This window comes from Hylobates moloch, unplaced genomic scaffold (assembly GCF_009828535.3).
Source record: "Hylobates moloch isolate HMO894 unplaced genomic scaffold, HMol_V3 SCAFFOLD_5, whole genome shotgun sequence".
Lineage (NCBI taxonomy): Eukaryota > Metazoa > Chordata > Mammalia > Primates > Hylobatidae > Hylobates > Hylobates moloch.
The window spans coordinates 12,221,217-12,239,774 of NW_026652280.1; positions in this window are offsets into that span (position 1 = coordinate 12,221,217).

The window sequence follows — 18,558 nt, forward strand, 5'->3', positions numbered from 1 at the left end:
ATAACCATATCAAGGTTATTTAAGTCAGTTAGATTACAGATTAGCAAGCTTTTATATAGGAAAAAAAGCTTATATAGGAAAATATGTATAGAAAACGGGCAAATTATGTTCCCCCTTTGCTGCAGTCTTGGTAATTTTATCATATTAAATGTTTTAAATTTTAAATAGCAATTAAATAAGCCAGAATAAAATATTTAAAGCTATGAACTATACTGAGTTTGATGCTTTAAAAATAATATGTACTTAGGAAGGAAAACCGAGTCCAAATTAAAAGCACATTGAATAATACTATTCACAGCAGTATGAAATGCAAAGATAAAGGTATCTGGAATGAATAATGGAAATTAAGTTCCTTAGATGGATGTAAAAGAAATTATTATTTGGATCTGTTTTTAAATTCCCCTAAGCATTTTTAAGTTATATATTTGAGACATTTTAATTCACAATTTTAAATTACTTTCTAACACAGAAAGGACAGTTTAAAGGAAGAAGGATAAGAGTAACAAATTTTACCTTCATTTTAAGAAGTGCTTTTTTTTGTTGTTGTTCATGAGGCACAGGAAGTCTGTAATTAATAGCATAATTCACAAGAAATGGTCCCCTGCTAGTGTAAAGTTCTTGCCATGGTAAGTGTTCTTTACTTTTCCACAAAAAATAAGAGAGGTTTTGTAAGTTGCCAAAAAGGAACTATAAAAAGAGATACATAAAAAATAATTTCAAGATGTAGAATTCACATGTGACCTTTTTTTCTTCTTATGGGTCTCATGATCCAGAGGCTCTCGTCAGCAAGCACTGCAAGCTACCATCAGCATTGCCTGGGCATCATGTGAAACCTTAAGTTCTGGCAATGGCGTTAATGATAATTCACTGCAGGGAAAGGCAACTTCCTTTTCACAAGTAAACTTTGGTGGTCTTTGTATCTTTTTGGTTAAAACTGATATTTCTATGCCTTTTGATGGTATATACAAAATCTTTAAATGACATTAAGAATAGTATTAAAAATTGATTTGAAGGGAACAATAAAAGCTAATCTACATGAGGTTGAGACCCATTTTTTAAAAGTAACTTTTTTTACTAAAGAAAAGCAGTTATTAAACCGATGTATCTTTTAAAAAAAAACAGAGTTGAATTAAATTTTTGATGTTTCAAGTCTAATTTTTAACATGTGCCACACTTATTATCAAAGATTCCTTTTAAAGTTTAATACATAATATTTTATACATTTATGGGGTACTTGTATTTATTACATGCATAAAATGTTTAATGATTAAATCAGGGTATTTGGAGTATCCATCACCTGGCGTACATGTCACTTCTGTGAATTGAGAACATTTCAAGTCCTCTCTTCTAGTCACTTTGAAATATATAATATATCATTGCTAACTATAGTCACTGTACTCTGCTATGAACATTAGAACTTATATCTTCTATCATCTAATATATTTTTGTACGAATTAACCAACCTTTCTTCATGCCTGCTTCCCAACCACACACCCTCTGGTATCTATCATTCTATACCACATCACTATGAGATCAACTTTTTTAGCTCCCACATGAATGAGAACATGTGATATTTGTCTTTCTGGGCCTGGCTTATTTCAGCTAACTCAATGACTTCCGATTCCATCTGCACTGCTTCAGATGACAGGATTTCATTCTTTTTATGGCTGAATACTATTCCATTGTGTATGTACATGCTTTCTTTATTCATTTGTCCAATGATAAACACTTAGCTTGATTGTGAATTGTGCTGCAATAAACATGTCAATGAAGGTATGCCTTTGATATACTAATTTCTTTTCCTTTGTGTAAATACTCAGTAGTGGGATTGCTAGATCATGTGTCAGTTCTATTTTAAGTTTTTTGAGAAGTCTCCATACTGTTTTCCATAGTGGTGTACTAATTTACATCCACACCAATAGTGTATAAGAGTTTTCTTTACATCCTCACTAATATCTGTTATTTGTTGTCTTATTGATAATAGTTATTCTAACTAGGGTAAGATAATATCTCATTGTCATCTGGTTTGCATTTCCTTGATGATTAGCAATGTAGGGCATTTTTCATACACCTGTTGGACATTTTTATGTCTTTTTAAGTAAATGTTTTTCCATGTCCTTTTTAATGGAGTAATTTGATTTTTTACTGTTGAGTTGTTTGAGTTTCTTGTACGTTCTAGATATTAGTCCCTTGTCAGATGAATAATTGGCAAATATTTTCTCTCATTCAACAGGTTGTTTTCTCATTCTGTTGCTTGTTTCCTTTGCTGTGCAGAAGCTTCTTAGTTTAATATAGTCCCATTTGTCTATTTTTGTTTTTGAGCTCTTGGGGTATTACCTATTCAACTCTATCACATTCTGTCCCTCATGGTTTTCATTAGGGACCTCACAGGTGAGGAGGAGGTGATTCCTCCTCACAGATGAAATACTCCCATCCCCCATCCAATTCCTGCACACTTCGATGTGGGTGAACCTTTCACAGCCTCTCAGCTCCCTGAACACCACATTCCAATGAATTTATCCTCTACTCCACCTCTGGTCATGCTCTGGACCTTCTCATCATGCAAAATTACTAATTTCTACATCCTGCTCAAGTTTTCCTGATGCTGCTCTTTTCATAGCTAATTCTTCACATAGTTGTCAGAGAAATTTTTTTGAAATAGTTCGTATCTTACTGATCCCCTGCTTAAAGCACTCTAGTAACTTCCTAACACACCGAGGACACAATTTAGTATCCTCACCAAGGGACACAGGCCATGCATTATCTGGTCCTTAGTTACTTCTCCAAATCCTCAACCTCACATCTTCCAAATGCTTTCCAGGTGCACTGGCTTCCTTGATTTTCCTCAGTCTCACTACGCACTTCTGTCTCCAGGCCTGTGTCTCAGCTGATGTATCGACTAAAATTCTCTTGCCTTATTCTGTCACTTCTTTTGGTCCAGGCTCAACTATCACCCCCAAGAAGGATCTCTAAATTAGCATTTCAGTGTTTCTTTTGCTTCTTAATCTGCTTTATTATCTTCCTGTTATTTGTTGCTATAAAACCTTATATTTTTGTATATGTAGGTATTGTATGTTAGCTTTGCATGAAGGTAAGCCTCCCAGGCATCAAGAGATCTAGTTCTCTGGTTCACTGGTCTATTTTTAGCACTGAGTCTGACTAGAAATTTAAAAATACGAATGCAAGAAAAATAAGAAACAGAAAGAATCGTGATGTGATTAGGCTTTGAATCCCCACTCAAATCTCATATTGAATTTAACCCCCATAATCCCCTCTCCATGCGTCAAGGGAGAGACCAGGTGGAGGTAATTGAATCATGGTGTGGTTTCTCCCATGCTCTTCTCATGATAGGTGAGTTCTCATGAGATCTGAAGAAGGTGCCTTGTTTCCTCTTTGCCTTCTGCCATGATTATAAGTTTCCTGAGGCCTCCCCAGCCATGCTGAACTATGAGTTAATTATCCAGTCTCGAGCAGTTCTTTATAGCAGTATAAAAATGGACTAATACACTTGTTTTCTCAAAACACCTCCTCTTTCTGCAGCTTACTTGTACAGCTCTTTCTCTAAGACCATTTGTCAGCCGCATCAGAAATTCATTACAGAAGCTTGCCATATTCATAGTTCCTTCTGTATACAGATAGATTCGTGGAACATCATTGCAGTAGCACTTCTGCAAATACCACAGTCTCCTTGTACTGTGTCCAAGGTGAAACCTAATCTTGGATTGACTTTATAATCTGCTTTCTCCATGATTGTACCCAAACAATTCATTGCTACTGCAGAAAATCAGAGTACAGCAAATACCACTCTTTTAAATATTTAGAGAATAGAGCTAGCAGAACTTCGTGAAAGATAAGCTATGAGATAACGGAAGCATAAAAGATTCTGGCATTCTGGCTTATGTGACTAGATGTATGTGACACTTCCCAAAATACAAGGGAATGGAAATGGATCAGATTTAGAGTAGGAGGAATCTGCAAATTTGAGTATGGCCATTTGAGTTTTTGAGTTGATTTTCGAGACATTCCATTGGTACTACTAAAAAGGCATTTGATTACCTGGATTTCGATATATAAATGTAGAAAATTAATCTATGGATGGCTGTTCAAGACATGGTCATATATAAGATTGTATAGTGAGAGGACAGAGTGAGAAGGGAAGACAGTCAAAGAGCCTTGAGACTCTTTGAGGCTCCAAGGTAAGGACTGCAAAGGAGGTAGAGGTGAAAATTAGGAAAGTTACTATTCAGAGGCCAATGTAAATAACAGTTTCAAAGATGTACAGTGAACAACAATATCATACGCTGATGAGAGGTTGAGAAAGATGAGAATTGGAATAATCCTATTGAATTCAATGATATAGATGTCATTGATGTCCTCAGAAGAAGCCCTTTCAGGAAACAGTGAGGGGAGACACCAGAATAATTTGGGTTAAAAAGATAGTGAGAAGGGATAAAATCTGGGGATCGAGTGCTGTGCAGAGGTGAGAAGATAATTTCTAGGATCCAAATCAGAGGTGGATTTATTGACTTTAGGTAAAAAGAGAGATACCTCCTATACTGTAATCTGAGAAGAAAAGAAGCTTTGTGCAGATGTAGGTAGACTTGAAGGTTTGACAGCTGGACAATGAGGGAATTCCTGTCTATTGATTTTAGTTTTCAAGGAAAAAGAACAATTTCTCCTCTGGAGATTAAGCAGAAACACGTCTGGATGTGCAAGTGGGGTCCTGGTTTTTAAGACAATGTAAAGGGCATTTACTAGTCATGGGGAGTATAACATCAGTTTAGGAGAGGTTCATGGAAGGACTACAGTGCAGAGTTGACAGCCCATTTCTCCAACTAGGTCCCATCCATCCATCTTCACTGCCATCAATCTGATTCAAGCACCATATCTTGCCAAAACTACAGCAATAGACTAGTCTCTTTGGAAGTGCCTTGGTAATTTATTCTATGTAGTATAGCCAGGGAGATATGTGCAAAACACAAATCTGATATTCATGTTAATTTATATTTAAAATTCTTAACAGCTTCTTACTGTTAAGACAAAGACCAAAATCTTTAACATATATAACATGATTGTAAAATGTATCATCCAAACCAAGAGACGTTTGAGATTGGCAGGAAGCACTACCAATACTTAAGATGGGGAAGCTATTTAACCCCATACTACCCTGGGCAAAATGAGATTGATTATAAACCTATGTATTAGATCTTACTTGGTTAAATATCTTAAGTCTTCCATCATGTCACATTATCCTAAGCTGCTTCTATCCAGATACAATGGGAAAGCTAATGTAACCCCATACTATATAAACCTATGTATTAGCTCTTACGTGGTTGAACATCTTTAGTCTTCCATCACATCAGATTATCCTAAGCTTCCTTCTATCTAGATAACCAGTTATTTTTGTTTTTCTTCTGAGCCTGCCTCCCTCCCACTACAGGCATTTGCCCTTCCTATTCCATCCACATGAACTTATACTTCTCCCCACCCCTTGGCTGAGAAAACACACCATAGGTTCTATTTTTACAAACCAAAAGTGTCTCAAGTATAATAATTGCACTGTAGGAACCATTGGTGGTCAAGGCCTGGACCACCACACTAGGTATCCCAACCCATAGAAAGAGAAATTTCCATCAACATTTGAGTATAACCAAGGCTCTCTCCCATATTTTCCTTGTGTCCAGTAGGGAAGATGGCACCCCATGACTCTCAGGAAGCAATAGTGTCTTTCCACAAACTCACTGACAGTGGCAGAAATGGACCTTGTGATTATAAGCTAGTAAATGTCAAAATAATTACTTTATAGAATTTCTGATAACATATATTGAAAGAGGCCATGATATTTGTCCAGCAAAATATTCACATTTATAAAAAAGGCTATTAACGAGACAGGGGATTAAAATATTAAAGATGTTTAAACGGATAACATTATTTGCCTGAGGTAGCAAAACATTCAGAATCTCTTTGTAAGTTGAAATTGCTTAACTTTCAGAAAATATGATATAAAGTTCAATGGATTATGGAAGGTCTGAGTTTTTTCAACCCCTTCCCACAGTTTAGCTCAAGGACCAATTGCCACTTTCTCCAACAAGCCTTCTCTAACTATTCCTCCACATTTCCTGTCTACCATAAAGTAGTATAAATTTTTTTCACTTTAACACAGCTTTTATTTATATATATATATATATTAGTGTCAATATGTCAATAGCACTTTTTCCTGCACTACACCATAAACTCAATGAGAGCTGCAACCCTATTCTTCTTTTTACTATTGTATACCCATTGCTAACCACTGAGTTTGGCACATACTAGGAACTGTAATAAAATCTGTTGAATAAATGAATGAATAAACATAAAAATATGTTTAATTACATATTTTTCCATAATGTTTTATTACATGGATGATTAATTAATTTATTTATTTTCAGACAGAATCTCGCTCCATTGCCCAGGCTGGAGTATAGTGGCATGATCTCAGCTCACTGCAACCTCCACTTCCCAGGTTCAAGTGATTCTCCTTCCTCAACCTCCCAAGTAGCTGGGATTACAGGGACACGCCACCACACCCAGATAGTTTTTGTATTTTTAATAGAGACAGGGTTTCGCCACGTTGGTCAGGCAGGCCTCAAATGCCTTACCTCATATGATCTGCCCTCCTTGGCCTCCTAAAATGTGATTACAGGTGTGAGCCACTACACCCAGCCTGGTTTTATATAGTGATAATCGATTATGTTATTCTAGAATTTACCTAATGATCACATAGGAAATTAATGAAAAGAAATGACCTTTGTTTTCTTCAACCATGACTTTTTAATATCAAAAAATAATGAAACCGTAATGACTAAAATAAATAAAAAATAAATTGAACATTTTTTCTTCTCTCCAATCAGCATTACCTGAACCCTAATCTGGAAGAAAAAATCCTTGCCAACTCTTCTTTGAGAGAATAGTGCCCATCACGATGGGGTGGCTTAACATATCTGGACTGAATGTCTTGCTTCTAAGGAACAGCGTAATGTGGAAGTAAAAGGTTGTGACTTCCGAGACAAGGCCAGCAAAGGAATGTAGCTTCCTCCTCGCTCTCTCTCTCGAAAGGCTAATTCTGGAAGACTTCAGGGGTCATACCGTGAGGACAGTCAAGCCGCCTTAGGTAGTGGTCCATGTGAAGAAGAACAGAGGCTTCATGCCAGCAGCCACTGGTTGAACCCTATCGAAAGCAGTCGCTTCAACCCCACTCAAGACCTAAGAAAACTGTAGGCCTGGCAAGCTGTGATATAGTTTTTAAAATGCTATCTGAACTATTTTGAGACCCTAGCTAGTGTCCAGTCAGTTGTTCTTGAGAGAGTAAGTCCAAATCCCAAACAACTCCCTTCTTGGGCTCTCACACTCTGTGCCACTAAACCCCAACCCTAATCACTCAGGGCCAAGTACCGGGAAATCAGGAACAGTCCTTCTGACCAGAGCCCATTGAACGTACTCAAGCCGGCTGATCGCAAGCCTGCTTACCCTACCTGGTCTGCTCCTTCCTGCAGAAAGAACAATAAGGACTTTTGCCCACCAATACCCTTTCTCCCTCTGCCTCATGACCAATGCCCAATGCTTTCTGTGAACAGCACTGCATGGCCTGCTATTTCTCCCCAGTGAGCTGTGAGTATAGCACAACTGTAGGACTCCTTCCAGTTTCTCCCTCTGTCTTTCTAAATTATTATTATTATTATTTAGAGATTGTCTCACTCTGTTGCCCAGGCTGGAGTGCAGTGGCCTGATCACAGCTAACTGTAGCCTCTAACTTCTGGGCTCAAGGGATCTCCCCACCTCAGCTTCCTCAGTAGCTGGGGCTACAGGTGCACACTACCATGACCAGATAATTTTTAAAAAATATTTCTTATGGGTGAGGTTTCACTATGTTGCACAGGCTGGTCTTGAACTCCTGGGATCATGCAATCCTCCCACCTCAGCCTCCCAACGTGTTCACACCTGATCCATCATGCTCAGCTGTTTCTCTTTTTCATCTACATCTGCCCTTGTCATACCCCACACAAGGTAATACAGTTAAAATACAGACATCTTGGCTATAAACCTCTGAGCGACCCAGATCAGAACCATTCGGTTAATTAAGCTGCTTTGACTGGTAATGATCAGAAATTGTGTGAAAAAATAAACTTCTGTTTCTTTTCAGCTAGCAAGTTTGGTGATAATTTGTTATGCAGCAATAGATGACTAATATCCAAAATAACATTCTTCAAAATTGGCCTGAAAGCTAATTTTCTCCTCTCTATCCCTCTTTGTCTTTTATATATAATACATATGTGAAGTATGTATCACATTTCACAAGTATCATGTATACATATATTTGCCAGGCAGACAAGTATATCTGACAGGACAATTATGCCTGTAATTCACAGTAAATTGTAAAAATTATATCTTCGAAAATGATTCCTCTATACATGTGCTTCATAGATTTTTATATAACTAAAACATTTGACCTTAATCTGATTCCACCACTGTTCAATTCAATGAGTTAACTGAGTGGAAAGTATGTGCCTAAAATTCTGGCTGGAACTGGTGGGAAGACAAAAGAAGGACAGTGCCCAATTTCTGTCTCTAAGGACAGAATGGTTTAATTAGCTGATTCTTAATCTTGTATTGGTAAACCTGATAAAAATGCAAATTTTTATGCCCTGATCAAAACTCTATTTCAGAAAGGATCTGTAATGGATATATAGATAGTCAGCTTTTAAAAATGCTCCCAGAAAAATTTTTGGTCCTAGAAAGTTCTTTGAAAAATTTCTTTAATAAAAATACAAAAAAATATTTTTTCTTTTGTGTTTTTTTTTTTTTTTTTTTTTTTTTTTGGAGACAGAGTCTTGCTCAGTCGCCCAGGCTGGAGTGCAGAGGCGCGATCTCAGCTCACTGTAACCTCTGCCTCCCAGGTTCACACAGTTCTCCTGTCTCAGCCTCTTGAGTAGCTGAGACTACAGGCGCCCGCCACTATGCCTGGATAATTTTTTTGTATTTTTAGTAGAGACAGGGTTTCACCGTGTTAGCCACAATGGTCTCGATCTCCTGACCTCGTGATCCACCCATCTCAGACTCCCAAAGTGCTGGGATTACAGGTGTGAGCCACCGCACCTGGCCACTGTATGAGGTTTTTTTGCTTTTTTTTTTTTAAGATCTAAAGAAGCAACTTAATATATCACTGAATACGCTTAAAAACAAATAGCATCATCTACAATGTAGTGGCATGGCTGCAGATGGGTAGTAAAGAAACCTGTGTTCTGGTCCAGCAGGCCTTCTTTCTCTCTCACACATCGAGCTCAGATTCTTCACCAGTAAAACGAAGGAACTGCACTACATGTTTCCTTCAAATATTCTCAGTCTCTAAAATTAGACAAGTTCAGAAAGGAAGTTGGTAGACACTGGAATACTATTTTTGTCACACTATCTTAAGTTATGATATTTTCTATTCCAAATTCCTCTTTCTCAGTTCTATGGTACACAAAATTGAGTTAATCACATAGCATTCACATGATTGTTAAAAAGACTAAATGAAATAAAGTATGTAAAATTGCTTTTAAAGTGTAACAACCCTTAAAGCTCTGTACTGAGAAACGTACCTGCCTCTTCTCATTTAAGCTTCTCAACTACTCTATACAGTTAGTTATACTGTAAATCCATTTTACAGAGGAGGACACCTATATTCAGAAAACGTAAGTAACTGGCCCAATACCTCCCAGAAACTTACAGAGCTTGGATTACAATCTCAGAGCTTGGATTCAAACTCAGGATCATCTCACCCCAAAATCCAGCATGTAACCATAAACCTATGAGAATTGACCAGAAGTAAGCCCAGGACAACACACAGTAGGTAACTCAGAGTAAAGCCATTACAGGGAGGGAATCATCCTTTATCCTTCGACTTCAGTATTTCCTAAGCTTCTCTGCTGATACTAACCACTTGACGTACCTGCCAAGAACATCAAATTCTAGACTTGATCCCAGGCCAAGCAGTCCACATTTCCAGCTCAGGAACTATTAAGATTTTGTGATTTTTAGCATCAGGACTTTGGAAAACATGGTTCTGTTCACTTCTTTTCTATGTATTATTTTTAAAATGGTTACCAAAGAGAGATGACTTTCATCTTGCATTTTGAGTTTGACTGAATCCCATGACAAAAAGCTCTGGCCCACAGTGATGCATATACCAACAGTATGCCCTGTTCTTTCATACTGATCTTTTTCAGTGGCCTGCTTTGCAGCCAGCTGCAGGAAAATGGCTCAGTCTCATCCCCAAGGGCTCCTAGAGAAATAGCCAAACTACTACATTCTTTGTTTTTGAATCTCCTCATTGTCTATAGGAAGTCTCTGGCTAGCTGTGCTGGAAACTCTGGAAGCAGGTCAGCAAGAGAGGTTCCAGCATTCCTTTCTGCAGTAGTCAGCCAGATTGCTTTGTGCCTGGCTGGACTCCAGGTATTAGAACAGAAGGAGTGCATCTCTGAAAAAATGCAAACATCCTAGTGATTTCTTACAACATTTGGGTTTTTACCTATTTTCCCAGCTTCTGAGTCATTACCAATCTTCCATCCTCATCAAATTACATGTGCTCTTGAAAATAATGGAATCAGTATATAGATGAACCTTCAAAGCCATTTAAATATGATGAAGTAATGATTAAAATACAGAAAAAATGAAGTCATAATTCATGCCTTTTGTGCCTTTTCTATCCACAGATTATAAGCTCCATTGGGCGAAGAATATTTTTTACCCTTGTGGTTTTTCACCGTCTGGCACAGTGCACTATTGAGCACTCAGTGAATATTTACTGAATTAAAGAAATAAAACTTAATACACAACTGCAGGAATAAATCAGATTGCTTGAATACATGGCCAGTCCTTGACTGTTCCAGGCTGAGAGGAGTTATAGTAGTAGACAACTTAAAAGAAAGGATAGTAATTTTTTTCCCCAGCATTAAAATGGAAAGTTGAATTCCTGGGGAGTTGAACTAGCATATGCAAAATCAGGAAATTTATTTTCATGCATCCAGCTCACAATCAGAAGTCAAAACCTTGCAGTTTATGATTCGAATCCATTTTATTTGGCATTCACAGAGTTTTCAAAACAAGTTAAGCCACTATAAAAATCAGATAATTTCCTATACGAGTTCAGATTTCTGGCTTTCTTTGCAAAATCAGGTTATCTCGTGACATAGGTCCTTATGTTCCACGTGACAACAAGCACCTGGCTGGCTTCACCCACATAAATTACCTACCTCCCATCTCTATCAAACTTTACTCTTTGAATCTGAAACAGAATTCTGTTCTATTTTAAGTAGCTAGCCAATTATTATTATTATTATTATTATTATTATTTTCATTATTATTATTATTTTAATTAACAGGTAAGGCCAGGCACAGTGGTTCACGCCTGTAATCTCAGAACTTTGTGAGGCTAAGACAGGCAGATTACCTGAGGTAAGGAGTTTGAGACCAGCCTGGCCAACATGGCAAACCCCTGTCTCTATTAAAAATACAAAAATTAGCCAAGTGTGGTGGCACGTACCTATAGTCCCAGCTACTGGGGAGGCTGAGGCAGAGAATCACTTGAACCTGGGAGGCAGAGGTTGCAGTGAGCTGAGATCGTGCCATTGCTCTCCAGCCTGGGCAACAGTATGAGACTTCATCTCAAAAAAATATATATATATAAAAATAAAATAAAATAAATTGACAGGTAAAATTGTAAGTATTTATCATGTAAAATATCATGTTTTGAAGTATATGTAGATTACGGTTTGACTAAATCTAATTAACCTATGCATCACATATAGTTATTATTTTTGTGATGATATCAGTATGTCAAAGAAACACTGATATGTATCTCTGCACTGTCATGTTCATTACAGCTCTATTCACAATAGCCAAGCTATGGAATCAACCTAAGTGTCCGTCAATAGATGAGTGGATAAAGAAAATGTGGTACATATACACAGTGGAATATTATTGAGCCATTTGCAACAATATCTATGAACTTGGAGGACATTATGTTAAGTGAAATAAGCCAGGCACAGAAAGACAACTACCGTATGAACTCACTCACGTGGATTTTTAAAAAATTGATCTCATAAAAGTAGAGTGTGGTGGTTATCAGGGGCTCAGTTGGTGGGGGCAGCAGGTTTAGGGAGATGTTGGTAGCTGGCAATATTTTAAAAGGTTATCTAATGGTGATTTGTTAATTTTGCAGGATCATAATGGAATTTAAAAATACAGGCTTCTTATATTTCCTTCCTCACTCTACCTTCAAGTAGGGTTTTGGATCTCATATCTCGTACTTTTAACAAGTAATTCTAGGTGATTCTTCTAATTAGGTAAATTTAATACAGTCTACCAAAGGAATAATTTTCAGGGGATAAGAAAGAGGAGTCAGCCTGTTTACATAAAGCGTGGGCATTTTTGAACCTCTCCTCCCACCCAAACTTTCACTATCCCACCCCATACCTCAACCTCCAACACCTCAACTACTCACCACAAAATACACTGCTTTTATGTGCTTCCCTGGGGGTGCATGGCTCTCTGGTTTGTGTCATTTTATAATAGATACTTTTAAGGTATAAGCCAGCTCTCTCTTCCTAAGATGATTGATATCCCGAACCCACGAATGTCAGCCCCTGTAGCAATATTTGAACTATATGACCCTGAACTGCTTTCCATTGCTGCTGGAGTCATGATGAAACTCTGACTCTGCTAGGAAATCATCTTTTCTGAGAATATGGATTTGAGGTTCAAAAAGGACAATTAATTTCTGCCTGATGGTAGAGTCAAAGCGATATAAACCTGTGCTGAAGGATAGCCATGTTGAGTTGTATCACCATGAAGGAGCAGGTGAAATTGATTCTCAGAAAAAGAGAAGGGAGTAAATGCTCAGGAGCAGAGGGAGAAGTCTCCCTGCCTCAGATGGATGGAAAGGGGAATCTTTTAGTGGCTTCCCAGCAAGGAAGCCTACTGAGGAAATATGATACTGGCTAGATCTGAGTAAGATACAGGTGCTGATGGCGGGTTAGCGGCCAACACTCTACAGAGGAACCTATCACTTCTGCTCTACAGCTAAACTCTCACTGTTTTCTGGGCAACAAACTTCTCTGCTAACTGTCATTTAATCAACTTGCCCCAAAAAATACAACTTTCATTGTTTCTAGGTTGTATTCATTTTTTTCTCTTTTCTGTTTTATAAATCTTATTTGCCTTTATTGCTTGACTCTAATATCTCACTTCCTCACATGTGAATAAACAATTTAAACGTTAAGACTATTAAACTAGCTGCAAAATAGCTACATACATGTTTCTGAGTTATTCTGCAACACTAGTTCCTAACCCTAGTCAGTCCTTATGCTTCTGCCAGCCTGAGAATGTTTCTGTTATGTAGCCAAACAAACCCTCAGGCACAGGTGTGTGTGGCAAGGAGGAAAGAATGAGAATTATGTTCGAACAGTGACTCAAAATTTGTTAGGCACTTGAGGAACATTTTAAGGTACAGAATACCAGGTTACACACTGAGATTCTTAATCCATAAGGCTGAGACCGATTTGATAATTGACATTTTTTATAGCACCATGAACTTTCTGATACTGGTAGTCTAAGAACTGTAATATGAAAAACACAGTTCCAGTGGAAATAAATCAGATAGTAAGGGTAATTGGGGTGCGTGATATGTACGGGGGTTGTGGGTAAAAGGACATTCTCATTAAAATCAGAGGGGCGTTTCTGATAACCCAAAAAAAAACATCATTCCAAATATTATTTGGTAGTAATTAGTTTACTGCCAATTATGCCTGTAGGCATAGCTCAAGTTTTTATAAGAGCTGAGACAGCTGGGTTTAGAAGTATCTTATGTCAAATGAAGAAAAATGGAACCAGTACCTGGTAAACAACAAAAAGTCATCTGTGAAGAAATTAGAGAAAGCTAGTGTCTTAGTCTGTCCTTGCTGCTATAATGAAATACCACAGATAAAGTAATTTATACATAGCAGAAATTTATTTCTCAGAGTTCTCAAGGCAGGAAATTCCAGGATCAAGGTGCCAGAAGATTCTGTGTTTGGGGAGGGCTTACTCTCTGCTTTGAAGATGATATCTCTTGCTGAATCCTCACATAGTGGAAGAGGCAATAAAGAAATGAACACTGTGTCCTTATGTGGAGGAAGAGATGGAAGGTGATATGGTCTCAACATGTTCCCCCAAATCCAAGTGTTGGAAACGTAATCCCCAATGCAACAGTGTTGGGAGGTGTGGCCAAATGAGAAACCTGTTTAGTTCATGAAGAATGGATTAATGCTCTATAAAAAGGGTTGGTGGGAGTGGGTTCTCTCTTTCTCCTCCTTTTCTGCCATGTGAAGATATAACGTCCTTCATCTCTGGAGGGTGCAGAATTCAGGTGCCATCTTTGCAGCAGAGAAACTGGGCCCTAATCTGCCAGCACCTTGATCTTGGACTTCCCAGCCTCCAAAACTGCGAGGAAATAAATTTCCATTCATTATAAATTACCCAGGGTCAGGTATTCTGTTATAGAAGCACAACATGGACTGAGACCAAAAGGCCAAAAGGAGACTAGGGCACCTTTTTTTTAATGCACCTCTTTTATAAGGCACTAATGCCATTCATGAGAAAAGGACTTCCCAAATGGCTCCACCTCTTAATACTACCAATTTGGTTCCAACATATAAATTTTGGAGGGACACATACGTTTTAGCCATAATGGCTGACTCTAGAACAAACTGCAAATAGGTAATTGGCAAGGCAGGGGGACAATTTAGGAATTGATTTGAACTACCAACAATTTGTACATAATCAATTTTTAGAGTCAGTGGGATAGGTCAGAGTTTCTCATTCTCAGCAGTACTGACTTTCTGGCCTGCATAATTCTTTGTTTTGTGAGGCAGGAGGAGAGGGGAAGTTATCCTGTTCATTGCAGGATATTTAGTAGCATCCTGACCTCTATTCACTAGATTCCAGCAGTCCCTCCCACTAACCGAGACCAATATTGAAATTTCTCCAGACATTGCCAAATGTCCTGTTGAGAAACGCTGGTGTAAGGATACCAGGCCAGGGGAAAGGGAGGGTGGAAGAGCCCTGGAGAAACCATCTTATGATCCCTTTGCAAGTTTTACTTTGTTTAAATTTTTCTTTCATATCAAAAGCTGAACTGTATGTAAGCAAATATGGTAGCAATAAAGCTTCTCATTTATGAATTCAAGGCGTTAGTAGACTTATGGGGAAACTTTTTCCCCCAGAATTTGGCTTTGCTATTTTTAAGTTTTAATAAATCTAGTTACTGTCATGCTGACTCTTGTGCAGCTGGATAAACAAACTCAAGAAACACTCTCAGCCACATCTTCATTAGCAACTCTGCAGGCAAAATCCCTGTCATTTTGAGATGTTTTGTATTCAAAGCAATCGTGAAAAAAAAAAAAAAAAAAAAAGAGTATTTCCAGACTCTACCGCCTGCTTTAAATTTGTGGTTTTGTCTTTATTATTGGTGTGGCCTATTACTGCTGGCAAATTGGGCAATAAAATTTGCAGCTTAACTTTGGTGTCTGTTTCTAAACAGTCACAGATGCTATATCCCTAACCTCTGGGGCAGACACTAGTTCTAATATTGCTAGTGGATCAATATAATATACATCTGGCCCTGGTAAGTGGTTCGAGAAATCTGCATCTGAGCTTTCACGGCCAAAACTGTAGCAAAGACAGGTTATGCTGTGAGAAGAATAACAAAGCCATCTCCATATTCAAATGGCTATGCTGCGTGAAAGCCCAGGTATTGGAGACCTGTGCATATAAGTTGCTGAATGCACAGCAACTAGTTCTTGAATGTCTTGGCCCCATTTATTTAAAAACCACCAGAATAACAGATCATGGACAAATGTGATTTTAGATCAGGGACTTTATGTAGTGTCTAGGCTTGTTTTATGGCTTGTACTTTATCGTTCTCAGGCTCAGAGCTTGAATTTGCCTATCTTAACACACAATTAATGCAGAAATTCTCTTGAAAATGTTGTATGACTTTCCAGTCTCATGTTTCACTTGAATTAAGTCACCTCAAGGCATAGCTCCAATTACGGGTTGTGTGGTAAGAGGCTTCTCAGCACAGTCAGGAGAAAGAGTGTGTGACTCTGCTTAGAATGTAGTAACCCACTTTAGTCCTTTATGACTTTTTCTCTTCTATCATAAAATGGGGGCGATAATTCATGTTAAACATTCACCAAACATTTTTTAAAAAGTGCCAGACTCTGGGACAGATGTTCGAGATAAAATTTTAAAAGAAAAATAAAAGAGAGAGAGAGAGAGAGAGAGAAAGGAAGGAAGAAAGGAAGGAAAGGAGTGCGAGAAAGGCTTCTGTTCTAGGGAATCTATTCTAGAAAGCATTGTTTCTGTTGTAAGATAGGTGGTTGTGGGTAGGTTGAAAGATAGGCAAATAAAGAAAACAGATTTTCATGAGTACTTTGAAATCACGGAGTAAAATCTCATGTAGATTTAAGATCCTTTTACATATAGAGAAATCCCCAGAGCAATAGACTGGACCGTTCTTCACTTACATTAAAATAAGATACTGCTCCAGAATTCTGAATTTAGCAGCTGTTGGTACATGTGTCTCTTGCCACACTAATAAAGGTTTTTAATGTACAATAACATAGCATATAGCTCATCCCTTCTATGGTCGGATGCATTATTTATAATTAACTAACTTTGTACCATCTTCATGTGTGGAAGGAGCAATAATTGGAGCTATCCATTTTTAGTTCACAGGAAACAAGACTCTCTTCATTTTTAATAGTGCCATTTACCTACCACCCTTTCTGCCAATGATTTGAATTGTTCAGTTGTGGCTCTTGTTTTACTTTAATGCATTCACATTTTACCACTATGAAAAGATGTCTGTTCAAAATGAATTAGTCTGAAAGCCCATCTGAGAATGCTGGGAGGCTAGCTGCATCCCCACTGCTTCAGCACAGATGCATGGGGCAGAGCTGAAAGGCCACAATGTCGGTACCTGAATTCATTCTTCTCTAAAGTGAAAATGATCATATTGATATTTCAAAATCTGAAAACAATATTGGAAGAATATTTGCCTGGCAGATGTTCGCGCATTAATTCTCTCTGACTCACCTTGCCCTCGCATCATGAGACACTTTGAATCCATAGAAATAACCCTGCCCACACACTTTGTTCTGAGAAATGTTCTGTACATCTAGTAGCTGTGTTTACTAACCCTAAATTCTAGGCTCCCCTCTGCAAATAGATAGGAATCTCTGGAGTCAGCTCCCCCTTTCCCCCAACTCTACTCTCTCATAAATGAGGTTGGAGGCCATGGGTCCTCTTCATCTATCAGGGGCCATGTAGAGGCACAATCCAGATTTTACAGGAAGTTGTGTCAGAAGAGGATCCTTGTTTGGGAATGAACCTCAGTGGAGGAGACGAGGCTCAGTATCAGCCCGATTGTTCAAGGTTCAACTCATTTCAAAAGCAGATATAGTACTTACAAAGGGGACTTGAGTGCTACTCATGACTTGAAGGAGTTTTGAATACGGTACAGGAGTCAACCAGTTGAAACAGAAAGCAGAAAATAAACAACCTAAACGGCCGAATATAGCTACAAATGATATAGTTCTGGAGTAACACATTCTGGCTAGGGAAACTTTGGAGTTATTTACAGAAGAATGTAAGCATCTGAGTTGAGACCAGGATGATCAGATAATTTCAACAGTCAGAAAAATTTTAACTAGTAAGTGGGGTGGTTGGGTAAAGGACACTGTGAGGGAAAGAATGGAATAAGCATAGTTACTGAAGCACCCGAGAAAAGCAAGTGTGGCCATTTGGACTGGGCTAGGGTTACTAAGGGGCCAAAATAGAGGAGTGATGAGGAGTTAGAGGCCACATTTCACCTCAAAGTTAAATGATTTGAAATGTAGTCTGCTAGCAGTCGTCTACTGTTTGATTTTCACCAGTAAATGATCTAAGCAAGACATTTAGTTTTAAAATGTTAAAATATATCTTCTTAAATATTACCAAAATAGTATGGGAAATGAAGAGACTGAATGTGTTACTAATCCCCAACTGGGAATGGAATTGTTCATTTGTGAAGCTTGATATTTCCCTGTATTTTTATTACTACTAAGCTATTATTTTTTACATTTGAGGTCAGAGCTTGGGTTGGTTTATGCCAAAGTGTCATCTCAGCTATCTGTGAGAAGCTCCATATGTGGAGTGCAACAGGAGTCCTGCTCTAGGATTTCCACGCCCTGGCACTGCACTTACATGTCGTAGTAACCGGGGCACACTGCCTTCTCCTGTCTGCATGTAGGTCTTTACCGAATACCAGGTCCCATTTTTAAATAAGAGGCTCCTTCTACTTGTTTGTCTCATGCTTCCCCTATTTATACTGCCTGAAAAATTGTTTTCCATCAGTAAAGCTGATTAGTCTTTTCTGTTTTCCCTTGATCTTTGTTAGCATCTGGGCTACAGAAGTTGTTCTCCTATATTAATCTGGGTATTTTGGTTTTGCTTTTCCAA